This window comes from Mustela putorius, unplaced genomic scaffold (assembly GCF_011764305.1).
Source record: "Mustela putorius furo isolate JIRA1106 unplaced genomic scaffold, ASM1176430v1.1 tig00000738_pilon_pilon_pilon, whole genome shotgun sequence".
Lineage (NCBI taxonomy): Eukaryota > Metazoa > Chordata > Mammalia > Carnivora > Mustelidae > Mustela > Mustela putorius.
Genome location: NW_025421463.1, coordinates 3,283,403 through 3,298,000, shown reverse-complemented (window position 1 = coordinate 3,298,000; position 14,598 = coordinate 3,283,403). Strand labels below are relative to the sequence as shown.

The 14,598-nt window shown below is 44.4% G+C and overlaps 1 long non-coding RNA gene across 1 annotated transcript in view; it reads right to left on the bottom strand.

Moving 5' to 3' along the window:
- Nucleotides 1–14,598, bottom strand: part of LOC101670706 — a 37,803-nt gene that overhangs the window by 695 nt on the left and 22,510 nt on the right. The gene's annotated exons all lie outside the window — the stretch shown is intronic.

Sequence of the window (14,598 nt, the reverse complement as noted above, 5' to 3'; positions counted from 1 at the left end):
GGGACCACCTGCCGGATCCTCGCAGACACGGCCCCTGGAGCCGGGCTGCCTTTCACACCCAGCCCCGGCCCTCCTGGCTCTGGGACGCTGCATGGATCGCCTACGATGTCCCTGCCTCATTTTTCTCATCTATAAAGTGGGGACGGTAATCCATCCTTCACAAGGCTGTTGTGAGAGTTAAACGGGTAAAGCCTGGGGCAGGCTAAGAGGCAGCTTCTAAAAGGCACTGGATTCCTCCCCACCCCCGTTTCCCCCATGCACAGCCGCGTGTAACCCCTTCCCTCCTGTAGAGTTGGACTTAACTGCCTACTTCCGCCCAACAGCAGAACTGATGCGCTGTGGCAGCTGAGATCAGGCTCTGAACGACAGTGACTGGCGGACCCTCCCTCCTTCTCCCCTCCCCTCCCTTGCCCTCCTGCGCTCACTTGCTCTCTGATTCTGTATCATGAGCTGATTCTATATCATGATTCTATATCATGAGCTGCTCTATGGGGAGGCCCACACAGCAAGAAACTGAGGACAGCCACAAGCCACCCATCTGCCAGGAAATCCCGCCAACAACCCCATGAGTGAGCTCTGCCACCCGTCCTTCCCCGGCCAAGCCTGGAGATGACCACAGCCTTGGCGACACTTCGATGGCAACCTCATGGAACACTCGGGAGTCAGAAGACCCAACTAAACTGTGCCCAGACTACTGACCTGCAGAAACTATGAGATAAAAATGTCTGTTACTTTAAGCTAAGATCTTTGTTTTGTTTTGTTTTTTTTTTTTTTTGTTACACAGCAAGAGCTAATTCATACAGCCTAGAAAACGCTCAGCATGGGACACCAGCCTGGCTCAGTCGCAAGAACGTGTGGCTTTTGATTTTGGGGTTGGGAGTTTGAGCCCCATGTTGGGTGTAGAGGTTACATTAAAAAAAAAATCTTGGGGCTCCTGGCCGGGTCAGTCAGTTAAGCATCTGACTCTTGATCTCAGTTCAGGTCTTGATCTCAGGGTTGTGAGTTCAAGCCCCATGTTGGGCTCCACACTGAGTGTGGAGCCTACTTAAAAAAATACATAAAAAAAGGGTAAAATCTTTTTAAAAAATAAAAATAAATAAAATGCCTAGTACAATGACTGGTTCAGGGCATACATTCAATAAATGACTTGTAATGACCATGTTGTGTGTTCAAGGGGAATTCAAAATACATAGAATATAAACCTAGTCATCAGGTCATTGATATGGCCTTCGAACAAGGAACCCATGTCCTTTGCCACTTTTTAAAGCCATCAAATGGGGCACCTGGGTGTCTCAGTTGTTAAGCATCTGCCTTTGGTTCAGGTCATGATCCCAGGATCCTAGGATCAAGCCCCAGCTTGGGCTCCTTGCTCTACAGGAAGCTTGCTTCTCCCACTCCCACTCCCCGTGCTTGTGTTCCCTCTTTCACTGTGTCTCTCTCTGTCAAATAATAAATAAAATCTTAAGAAAAAAAATTTTTTTTTAAATCCATCGAACAGGTGCACTGAATCCAGAGGAGAAAAATGTATATTGTATCCTACTTTTTAAGAAGGAGAAGTGGCCCAAGCATATAAAAGTATTTGTTTATATTAAACAAAGAAAGGAAAACCTAAAAGCCAATATCAGACAGATGGATTGAGAGGGAACAGTGTAGAGAGAACATGGGTAGAGCTAGACTTCTCCAAAGACACTGTTTTGTACTTTTGACTCTGGAACCATGGAAATGCTTTATTCGATTATAAACCTAATTAAACTGAAATGGAAATAATCCCCTAAAAAATAGAAGCAAATGAAACAAATAGATGTAACTGTATGTAAAGTTGGTGGGTCACCCACCCAGAGGAACTATTTCAAGACTAAGTAATTTTACCATGGGGTGCCTGGGTGGCTCAGTGGGTTAAAGCCTCTGCCTTCAGCTCAGGTCATGATCTCAGGGTCCTGGGATCGAGCCCCACATTGGACTCTCTGCTCCGCAGGGAGCCTGCTTCCTCCTCTCTCTCTCTCTCTGCCTGTCTCTCTACCTACTTGTGGTGTCTCTCTGTCAAATAAATAAATAATATCTTAACAACAAAAAAAAGTTATTTAGTAAAAAGAAAAGAGTAAGTAATTTTATCATACATTCCAGAATGAGATACCCTAAATCCCTAAATATTTTTTTTTAAAGGAGCAAATAAATGGGGGGTGCCTGGTTGGCTGTTGGAAGAGTGTGAGACTCTTGATCTCAGATTGTGAGTTCAAGCCACAATGGGTATAGAGATTACTAAAACTAAATAAATAAACTTAAAAATAAATTAAATAAAGAAAAATTTAAAATAAAAGGATCAGGGCCACATGGGTGCCTCAGTCGGTTAAACATCTGCCTTTGGCTTAGGTCATGATCCCAAGTCCCACATCAGGCTCCTCGCTCAGCGGGGAGCCTGCTTCTCCCTCTGCCTGCTGCCCCCCATGCTTGTGCTCTCTCTCTCTCTTTCTCTCTCTCTGACAAATAAATAAATAAAATCAAAAAATTAAATAAATAGGGGCACCTGGGCAGCTCAGGTCGTGATCTCAGGGTCCCGGGATGGAGCACCACGTCGGGCTCCCTGCTCAGCAGAGAGCCTGCTTCCCCTACTCCCTCTCTGCCTACTTGTTATCCCCGTCTGTCAAATAAATAAAATCTTTAAAAAAAAATTAAATAGGGGCGCCTGCATGGCTCAGTGGGTTAAGCCTCTGCCTTCGGTCCAGGTCACGATCTCAGGGTCCTGGGATCGAGCCCCACATCGGGCTCTCTGCTCAGCAGGGAGCTTGCTCCCCACCCCCCGGCCTGCTGCTCTGCCTACTTGTGATCTCTGTCTGTCAAATAAATAAATAAAAATCTTTAAAATATATATATATATATACAAATAAATAAAAAGAGGAAATAAATCTTTTAGTAGTTATATTGTTAGCAACACTATTGGTATTTTTCCAAAATACATAATATAATTTAATATACACTATATGATGTTTATAACAATATAATTATGCATAGGGATAAAACAAATAAGTCATATGTTAATGTTCTTAGGAACCAAGATTTTCAGCAGAAGAGAAAAAAGAAAAGAAAAAAGAATCAAATCAAAGAAGATAAGTAAAAACCCTATAATCCTAAATTTAAGCTGGCAATATGAACGTAAACACATGGTGCATCTCTTATTTATTTATTTAATTTAAAAATATTTTATTTCTTTTTAAAAATTAAATTTAATTAATTAACATATAGTATATTATTAGTTTCAGAGGTAGAATTTTGTAACTCATCAGTTGCATATAATACCCAGAGCTCACTACAAGTACCCACCTTAATGCCCATCACCCAACTACCCCATCCCTCCACTTACCTCCCAAATATATTTTATTTTTAACTAATGTCTACACCCAACGTGGGGCTCAAACTCACAACCCTGAGATCAGGAATTCCACACTCTACTGACTGAGCCAGCCAGGCACTCCACATTTTCTCTTTAAAATGAAAGGTATTTCCCAGCTCTAGCCACTAAAGGCACTTAAAAACTAATAATCAAGCAGTGACAAAACACTTGACTCCAAGATTGTGGTCTTTAAACACCATTTTCCACTAAAAGGAGCTAGGGCTTCTTGGTTGATTCCAAGTCGAGGCAAAAAGGACAGGATGAGCCAGGAAAATCTGGTCAAGCAAGCAAGAGAGGTCTGATAGACTACTGTAGCTCTTCCTCTTTTCTTTTCTTCTCTGCTTTAGAAAATACTCACTGGTTTTTCCCCTTTTTTGTAGGCTGTTAGGACCTGGTAGACCCCTAATGAGTTTGTGGGGTCACACACTCAGGTGAATGGCAGCCCACAGGTCTGGAGGTAAATGTCAAACAGAGGAAATAAGGAAGCCAATTTCTGTCTATCAGAGAAGGGACATACAAATATGGGAAGGGGGAAGTCTAGAACAGCGTTAGCACTCCTGGAATTGTCAGTAATGCTGAGACTCAAGGTGTTTTTAATAGATAGGAGGGGAGAAATGTAGGAACTATTGTAAGGTTTTTATAGTTTCCACCAAGCAGTATATTATCACTTAAAGGTAGATTGTGATTTCCTTCTTGTTTATTTATATTTTTTAGTAACCTTTACACCAATCATGGGGCTCAAACTCATGACCCCAAGACCAAATGTCACACACTCCTCTGACTAATCATCCCAGGTGCCCCAAGATAGACTGATTAATTTAAGTTGTACTATAAACCCTACAGCAACCATTACAATAATAAAAGTTATAATAAGCCAACAAATGAGATACAATAGAAATTTCAAAATATTCAATTAGGCCAAAAGGAAGAAAACAATAAGATAAATAGAAAATTAATAGCAAAATGTTAGATTTAAACCTTTATAACAATGGCCATATTAAATATAAGTGGCTTAAATATTCAAATTTAAAGGCAGTGAGTGTCAGACTGAATAAAAAAGCAAGACTCAGCTGCATGCTGTCTATAAGAAACACACTTCAGGGGCACCTTGATGGCTCAGATGGTTAAGTGTCTGCCTTTGGCTCAGGTCATGATCCCCAGTTCCTGAGACTGAGTCCCACATCGGGCTCCCAGCTCAGCGAGGAGTCTGCTTCTCCCTCTGCCTCTCCCTCTGCTCCTGCTCTTTCTCTCTCTCAAATAAATAAATAAACAAATTTAAAAGAAAGAAAGAAAGAGCTCTTAAAAAAAAAAAAAAAGCATCTGACTCTTGATTTTGACTTAGGTCATGATCTCAGGGTTGTGAAACTGAGCCCCAAGTTGGGTTCCATGCTGGGTGTGGAGCCTACTTAAGATTCTCTCTCTCTCACTCTAAATCTCACAAAACAAACTGAGGGTTGTTGGGGGGAGGTGGGGAGGGATAGGGTGGTTGGTTTATGGACATTGGGGAGGGTATGGGATATGGTGAGTGCTGTGAAATGTGTAAGCCTGATGATTCACAGACCTGTACCCCTGGGGCAAATAATACATTATATGTTAATAAAAATAATTTTTTAAAAAGGATTCTTTCTCTTCCTCTCCCCCCCCACTTGCTTGCACATGCATGCACACCCTGTAACACACACTTCAAAATAAAGACACAAATAGATTACAAGGAGAAGAATGGAAAAAGATGGAGCTATCATTAATCAAAACAAAAAGCTGGAGAGACTATATTAATATCAGACCTAGTAAATTTTACAATAAAATATATTATAATGATAAAAAGGGTATATAATAATGACAAAGGGGCCAATTCATCAAGAGGACATAACAGGGGGCACCTGGGTATCTCAGTTTAAGCACCTGCCTTCAGCTCAGGTCCTGATCTTGGGATCTTGGGATCAAGCCCCACATCAGGCTCCCTGCTCAGCAGGAAGTCTGCTTCTGCTTCTTCCTCTTCCTCTGCCCCTACTCCCCACTCATGCACTCCCACTCTCTTTCTCAAATAATAAGTAAAATATTTTTAAAAGAGAGGACATAACAATTCTAAATGGTTAAGCACGTAATAACAGCTTCAAAATGCTTAAAGCAAAACCTGATCTGCAAAAAGAAATACACGAATTGACAATTATAGTGGAAGATTTCAATATCCTTCCTTCAATAATTGATAAAACAAGTGGACAGAAAACCAGTAAGTTGGGGGCACCTGGGTGGCTCAGTGGGTTAAAGCCTCTGCCTTCAGCTCAGGTCATGATCCCAGGATCCTGGGATCGAGCCCCGAATCACACTCTCTGCTCTGCAGGGAGCCTTCTTCCTCCTCTTCCTCTGTCTGCGTCTGCCTACTGGTGATCTCTGTCAAATAAATAAATTAATAAATATTTAAAAAAGAAAGAAAACCAGTAAGTTGGGGCACCTGGGTGGCTCAGGGGGTTGAGCTTCTGCCTTCCACTCAGGTCATGGTCTCAGAGTCCTGGGATCGAGCCCCACATCAGGCTCCCAGGTCGGCAGGAAGCCTGTTTCTCCTTCTCCCATACCCCTTGCTTGTGTTCCCCCTCTCTCTCTCTCTGTGTCTGCCAAATAAATAAATAAAATCTTAAAAATAAAAGTCTGAAAATTAAATAACACACTTCTAGATAACCCAAGGATCAAAAAGAAAGTCAAAGGGAAATTAAAAAGTATTGTGAATTGACTGAAAAGGAAAATGTGACATATCAAAACTTGTGGGAGTATTAGCTATCGATTTTTTAAAATTTTATTGATTTATTTGACAGACAGAGATCACAAGTAGACAGAGGGGTAGGTGGCAGGGTGGGGAAGCAGGCTCCCCACTGAGTGGAGAGCCCAATGTGAGGCTGGATCCCAGGACCCTGGGATCATGACCTGAGCTGAAGGCAGAGGCTTTAACCCACTGAGCCACCCAGGCGCCCCTAGCTATTGATTTTTTGTAGATGCTCTTTATCAAATTATTCCTCCTATTCTCAGGTTGTTGAAAGTTTGGGGGTTATTTTAAACCATGAATGGGTGTTAGATTTTGTAAAAAATTCTTTTTCTGTATTAAGTGATAGGATCATATCCTTTTTCTTCTTTAGCCTGTTGATCTGGTTGAGTTACATTAATCGATTTTTGAATATTGACGCAGCCTCACACACGTAGATTGTGACCCACCTGGTTATGTACGGTATGTAATTCTTTCTTATGTACTGCTGAATTTGATTTGTCAGAATTTCACTGAGGATCTTTTCAAGTTCATGAGAACTATCAGTCTACGGTTTTCTTCACACTGTCTTTTCTGATTTTGATATCAGGGTAATACTGGCTTCATAAAATAAGTTGAGAAGTATCCTTCCCTCTCATTTTTGGGAACAGATTGTGTAATATAGGCGCCAATTTTTCCCTAAATGTTTGGTATGATTCTCTTTGAACCCACCCTGGACATAGACTTTTTTTAAAAAAGAATTTATTTATTTGTTTGACAGACAGAGATCACAAGTAGGCAGAGAGGCAGGCAGAGAGAGAGAGAGAGAGGAGGAAGCAGGCTCCCTGCTGAGCAGAGATCCCAATGTGGGGCTCAATCCCAGGACCCTGGGATCAATGACCTGAGCTGAAGGCAGAGGCTTTAACCCATTGAGCCACCTAGGTGCCCCTGGACATAGACTCTTTAAAAAAAAATATTTTATTTAGATATTTGAGAGAGAAAGAAAGAGAACACAAACACGGGGAGGGGCAGAGGGAGAAGCAGACTCCCCACTGAGCAGGCAGTGCGGCTCACCCCAAGGTCCTGGGACCATGACCTGAGCCAAAGGCAGACGCTTAATCGACTGAGCCACCCAGGTGCCCCTAAAGAGACCTTTTTTTTTTTTTTTTAAGATTTTATTTATTTATTTGACAGAGAGAGATCACAAGTAGACAGAGAGGCAGGCAGAGAGAGAGAGAGAGAGGGAAGCAGGCTCCCTGCCGAGCAGAGAGCCCGATGCAGGACTCGATCCCAGGACCCTGAGATCATGACCTGAGCCGAAGGCAGCGGCTTAACCCACTGAGCCACCCAGGCGCCCCTAAAGAGATCTTTTAAAGTTTATTATTTTTTTAGTTATCTCTACAACCTACATGGTGCTCCAACTCCTGACCTCAGATCAAGAATCATATGTTCTTCCAACTGAGCCAGCCAGGTGACTCTGTAGACATTTTTTATGGGAGATCTGAAATTATGAATTCAATTTCCATAGTAGTTATAGGACTTTTCAGATTATGTATCTCATCATGATTGAGTTTTGGTGGTCTGTGACTTTAAGGAGTTGGTTCATTCCATTTAAATGATCAAGTCAAGTTTTTCATAGCATTCTTTTATTATCTTTTTAATGGCTGTAGGATCTGTAGTGATACTCTTTCTTTCTTTCTTTCTTTCTTTTTTTCCTTTTTGAGAGAGTGAGAAGGTGAGTGAGAGGGCACGAGCAGGGCTGGGGCAGAGACTTTTGATCCCAGGGCTCTAGGATCATGACCTGAGCCAAAGGCAGACACTTGACTAACTGAGCCACCCAGGCGCCCCGATACTCCTTATTTCATTCCTGATATTGGTGATTTATGTTTTCTCTCTTTTCACATTGTGGTCATTTTGGAGGTTTATCAAATTTTATTTTTTTTCCCAAAGAACCAGTTTTTGTTTCATTGATTTTGTCTGTTTTCCTGTTGTCAATTTCATTGATTTCTCCTCTTTATCTTTCCATCGTACTGCTTGCCTTGGATTTATTTTATTCTTTTTTTTTTTTAATCCGGTTTCTTGCAGTGGGAATTTAGGTTATTGATTTGAGACCTTCTTCTTTTCAGACGTAAACTCTGTATTTCCCTTCTGTATTCTGGTGCTCTGTATTTCCCTTCCAGCTCTACTTTACCTGCATCCCACAAACGGCTCTATATTTTCATTTTCAGTACTGCGTAGCAGATGATTTTGGGAGGTGGTACCGAGAGATGTCTCGAGAAGACAAAGACAGGATCTACCAAAAGTCACACCGCAGCCCTCAACAGCACAGAGGTGCTGCCAGGGAGTGGCTGTCCAGCCATGTTTCCACGTTGTCCTTGCCCTTGGCAAGATGAACAGTTCTTGCCAATGGAGTGTGAGACGCACTGTGTGTTTCTTCCAAGCCAATGCAGTTAAGAAATAAATATTCTTGGGGGCGCCTGGGTGGCTCAGTGGGTTCAGCCTCTACCTTTGGCTCAGGTCATGATCTCATGGTCCTGGGATTGAGCCCCGCATCGGGCTCTCTGCTCGGTGGGGAGCCTGCCTCCCCCTCTCTCTCCGCCTGCCTCTCTGCCCACTTGTGATCGATCTCTCTTTCCCTCTGTCAAATAAATAAATAAAATCTAAAAAAAAAAAAAGAAGAAGAAGAAGAAAGAAATATTCTTTGTCCATACTCTCCCTTTCCACTGACAGAGGCAACCAATGATGACAAATCCTACAGGGGTAGAGCCAAAAGATGGCTTAGATGGACAAGACTCATGCCTTTTGAATTAAGCCATTAATAGTTTGGAATGCACGTGGTAACAGCAGCTAGTATGTCTTTGCCATTAACCCCCAAATCAGCCAGTGCACCTTCAGCGATGCCTGGTAATCATACGTATCAATGAACATACTTGAACTTGTTGATTTTATCCAGAAGCCATTCTTGGGTATTAAAGGCTCTAAGTTTATTGTCTTGTTATACCTACTACACTGAGAACACTTTAAAAGAGAAGGAGGAGAAGAACATTCTGGACACGAGGGCTGATCAGAACTCCCAGTTCAAAAGCCCTGGGGAGTGACGCGGACAAGCACACTTCAGAGCTCCCGGTTCTGACGGTTCCTGCCCGGACCTTGGCTCTCTCCCCACTGACGTCTGCTGAAGGCAAACATCTGGAGGACGGAGAATCCCTGAACGGTCTCCCCAGACTGTTTCTGCTTCCTACCTTCCCGCCATGGGCACTTGAATGCCCTGGGAAGAAGCTCATGCTCCATGGCCCGGAGTCTCATTCTCTGGTCTTTGTGCTTCATTTTTGTATATCAGGGAGGACCGGATCCAGAGCCATACACAAAACACAACCCCAAACATCTGCTCTGTCCAGCTCGCAATTAAAACGACCTGCTCTCGTCTTAGATCTCCTCTGTGTCGCTGTATCTGTATCTGTTCCACTGACCAATGCATTACATTCAAAATAGGAAGTTGACATGGTTGTACCTTTCAATGAGAAACATCTTCCCTCCCAGGCCAAAGGAGGGTGCTTTTCCCCATCTTTGCTCTCTGCACTTCCTCTCCCATGAAAGCTACTGAACTTGAGTCCTATTAACTCCTCTCTGGTTTATAAGCTCTGATTTATAGGACAAATTACCAATGTAGCGCTCGGAAAGGAACTTTTCTGTCGGCTACCACCGGGGCCGGAGCCCATCGCCCTGCCCCCACGCCCGTTTATTCATTCCTGGCATGGAGAGATCGAGAGGGCTGGAGCAATTTCATCAGCCCTTGGAATTCACGGACTGCCAGCCTCCTCTCCCCGGACCACACCACTACCATAAATAGATATCACGTGGCTTCCTTTTATGATAAGGTCAGAAGAAACGAGTGCACAGGGAGAAGGTGCTAGGAGAGCCAGAGCTAAGAGTTTCCCTATAAAACCCGAACACTGCTCGTCTTCTTGCCTGGGGGCTGGATCAGAGTGGGGAGGCGAGGAGCCAGCACACGGTGCACCTCCCAAGGCAGCTCCCCTGGACGCCCAAACCCTTCCCTGACCCCCTGCAGTGGTCTCTGCCCTCAGCCATCCTTACCAGGGGGGCTAGGCCCACCGCCGCCTCCCCTCCCCACCTGCCTCACCGGGCTCTGCAGCTCCCCTGGCTCATTTTCTGATAGAGCTGTCGGTTTTTATTGCTGATAGGAGAAATCATTTCCTCTCTTAGCTGAATGTTAATTGGCCTTTCCCCTCTCTCATTCAGTTACTCCACACCATCCCCTAGTCCCTACCTCAAGCAGAGGAGCCTCCCAGGAAGACGAGGAAGGTGGTTCTTTTCAAACTGCTAAAGCAGAGGTTTAGGGGAAGCTAAACAGGAAGGTGCAGAGGGAGTTTTACCCCCGTCCTCAGTAACTGCCTGTGAGCTCAGCCCATCACCCGCTGCGCAGAGGACTCAGATTTCATGGGCAGACCCATGAGGCCTGTTGCATCTAGCTGAAGCCTCCATGGAGCACGTTTGAGAGGCCAGGCTCCAAGGCGGGACTCTGAGAGGCAGACTCATAGACTGGAGGCATTGGTTCGATGTGACCAGAGCCGTGGCAGAGGTGAGCTGGGGTACCAGAGACTCAGAGGGTCACAGAGCTGCTCTGGAGAAGGCGAAGCCACAGGCCCACTGCACAGATTAACTAGGGTGGGAGGGGTGGCCCCCATGGAGGGGACAGTCTGTGCAAAATCATGGGCGCATGGAATAGCAGAGTGCACGAGAGGAATGGTGCGAGCTTGATTGGGCTGAAGGTTAAGGTCATGTGGAGGACCCGCCACAGCAGGGCTTGGGTGCAGGGCTTCCCCTCTCATATAATTTCAGGCACTTAAAAAATAAATAGCCTTGGGGAGCCTCGGTGGCTCAGTGGGTTGAGCCTCTGCCTTCTGCTCAGGTCATGATCTCAGCATCTTGGGATTGAGCCCTGCGTTGAGCCCAGAACAGGGCTCCCTACTCAGCAGGGAGTCTGCTTCTCCCTCTCCGTGCTCATGCTCTCTCAAATAAATAAATAAAATCTTCCCAGGGTCCTGGGATCAAGCCCTGCATCGGGCTCTCTGCTCGGCGGGGAGCCTGTTTCCCCCCTCCTCTCTCTCTACTTGCCTCTCTGCCAACTTGTGATCTCTGTCTGTCAAATAAATAAATAAAATCCTTAAAAAAAAAAAAAGAAACAAACAAAAAAAGGAAATGAAACTAGTTTTCACAATAAAGGGAACTCAGTTCTGAGAAAATCTTGCCTAGGATCATGTAAAAAAAAAAAAAAGGGCGCCTGGGTGGCTCAGTGGGTTAAGCCGCTGCCTTCGGCTCAGGTCATGATCTCAGGGTCCTGGGATCGAGGCCCGCATCGGGCTCTCTGCTCAGCAGGGAGCCTGCTTCCTTCTCTCTCTCTCTGCCTGCCTCTCTGCCTACTTGTGATCTCTCTCTGTCAAATAAATAAATAAAATCTTTAAAAAAAAAAAAAAAAAAAAAAAAAAAAAAAAAAAAACCTCTCCCTACCGAAACAGAAATGTGTGATAAGGTATAACCACACACACAGATTGTAAGTGTGTGGGGTGTGATTTGACCCACAGCTGAATCCAGGAGGGAGGCCAGAGAGGGGCGGGAGGATGTCAGAGCTGATAACCCAGGGCCCTCGGCTTTGGCCACGTCGAGATGAACGTAGAGATTGAAAGTAAGATCGCCAGCTGACAGCACATAGAAACTTGAAACTGTGACTCTTTGGGAAGCCAGGCTCCTTAGAGACCCTCCAATGGCTGATCACCCAGGGAAAGGCCAGGCTAGGAAAACCCCATCACCAACACAAGGAAGCTTGTCTGCCACAGCATGGGCAAGAGTAGTGAGGGTCTTCAAAAAGCGTCCTCTGGAAACTGAAAACTGCCTGTCTGAGCTCTGAGTGGGTTGGAAGTCTAAATTTATATTGCATGCATGGTCTGGGATTCATACATCAAGAGAAAAAAATTGATCCCGAGCTGGTGATAATCCCAGACCACCTGGTAAAGCAGATGCAAAATGGCTGTAGAGAGACACTCTTTCAACTCAGGTGGCAGTCTCCAAATCCCCCAGAAGAAACACGCTCCTCCAAAGATGAGCTCACAATGTCGAATCCCAGGATGTGTGAAGAAAGAGGTCATCTTGGACATGGCAGCAGGTGCCGCAAACATGAGGATGGCGTGCTCAGACCGAGAGGACAGAAGAGCCTGCACAGGAGAGCATACATGCAGAATGTTTCTCGTGATAGAAGGCCGAGATGAAAGAGTCAGACGCTTAAGGAGACAACAACACATCACGGAGGTGAGAACAAACAGATCTGGACAACATTTACGTTGGGAATGACGTGGTGTCTGAGAGTTGGGGAGCAGTATGTGTGCAATAGGAATGGCCGTGGGTGGATATTTGGTGAGGGTGAAGAAGAAGAAGTGTCTTGGGGCCTTTTGTCCTATTGTCTCTAATTTCACATACATTTGAACATGTCCGTATGGAAGATCAAAAAACAAACAGGTCTCCAGACAGAACTTCTAGAAAGGCACCATAGACATAGATGTAAACGTCAGGACAGACAGGTCTGATGGCAGGGTACACGGATGAAGAGAGAAATGATGAACTAGAAGGTGTAAAAAATATCCAGAATGCAAAGTAGAGGGATAAATAGATGAGAACCTTCCAGAGAGATTAAAAGACACAGAGGAGAGACCAGCCAGTTAGAGAGCAGTTTGACATCATGTAGTGACACTCTAGGACCCTCCTGTTTTACTTCTAGGCAAGTATCCTAAGGAAACGTACACAGGAGCACTATGCCACATGTGAGAATGTTCACAGCAGCACTATGTGTAATCGAGAAAAGATGGGGATGAGCTAAATGCCCTTCAGTGGCAGAGAAGATCCACTGATTGCATTTTATTCATATAACCCACGACTATAGAGCAGTAAAAATAACCTGCAGCTAAATGACATATCAGATAAAGGGCTGGTATCCAAAATCTATAAAGAACTTATCAAACTCAACACCCAAAGAACAAATAATCCAAGCAAGAAATGGGCAGAAGACATGAGCAGACAATTCTGCAAAGAAGACATCCAGATGGCCAAAAGACCCAAGGGAAATACAAATCAGAACCACAGTGAGACACCACCTCACACCAGTCAGAATGGCTAAAATTAACAAGTCAGGAAACGACAGATGTTTCTGTTGATGCGGAGAAAGGGGAGCCCTCCTACACTGTTGGTGGGAACGCAAGCTGGTACAGCCATCTGGAAAACAGTATGGAGGTTTCTCAAAAAGTTGAAAATAGAGCTACCCTATGACCCAGTAATCACACTACTGGGTATTTATCCTAAAGATACAAATGTAGTGATCCGAAGGGGCACATGCACCCCAATGTTTATAGCAGCAATGTCCACAATAGCCAAACTATGGAAAGAACCTAGATGTCCATCAACAGGTAAATGGATAAAGAGGAGGTGGTATATATACACAACGGAATACTATGCAGCCATCAAAAGAAACAAAATCTTGCCATTTGCAATGACGTGGATGGAACTGGGGGGTATTATGCTGAGCAAAATAAGTCAATCAGAGAAAGACAATTATCATATGATCTCTCTGATATGAGGAATTTGAGAGGCAGGGTGGGGTGGGGGTCGTAGAGGATAGGGAAGGAAAAAATGAAACAAGATGGGATCAGGAGGGAGACAAACCATAAGAAACTCTTAATCTCATAAAATAAACTGAGGGTTGCTGGGGGCCATGGGGGTAGGGAGAGGGTGGTTGGGTTTTGGACATTGGGGAGGGTATGTGCTATGGTGAGTGCTGTGAAGTGTGTAAGCCTGACAATTCACAGACCTGTACCCCTGGGGCAAATAATACATTATATCTTAATAAAAAATAAAAATAAGAACCTTCAGCTAATGTATCTCCTTGGATATTTCTTAAAACCATAACTTGCAGAAGCATACTTCAGAATCATAACTTTTAGGTAAAGCTTAAAAATATAAAACAATGCTACATATTGTTTAAGGCTACAGACCCTCTTAATAAAATGATAAAATGTACTGTTAGGAATAAACAGGATTGTTACCTATGGTAAAAAGGAACATGAAGAAGACATAAGAGGTCTGAACTCTTAGGGACCCAACAACGTGTCAAGGGTGGTCCGAATTACACGCAGAAGTTGACAAACCCATTGTGCTGGTTTGGATCGTCCAAGAAACATGCCCGGATGGAGTGAGATACACAAGAGATTTATTGGGGGAAGCGTCCATGAGGGACCATGGGGAAAAGGTACGGGAGCAGGTCGGAGAGCCTCAGGCCACTCGGGCAGGTGTGACACCTGAGAGAGAAGGAGGAAGCCTCACACTGCAGTATGACTGAGAGGAAGCTCTGGCCAGCCAGGTGGGCTGTCCCCAAGCAAAGACTGAGGCAGAAATGGTCCTGCTTGGCTATGTG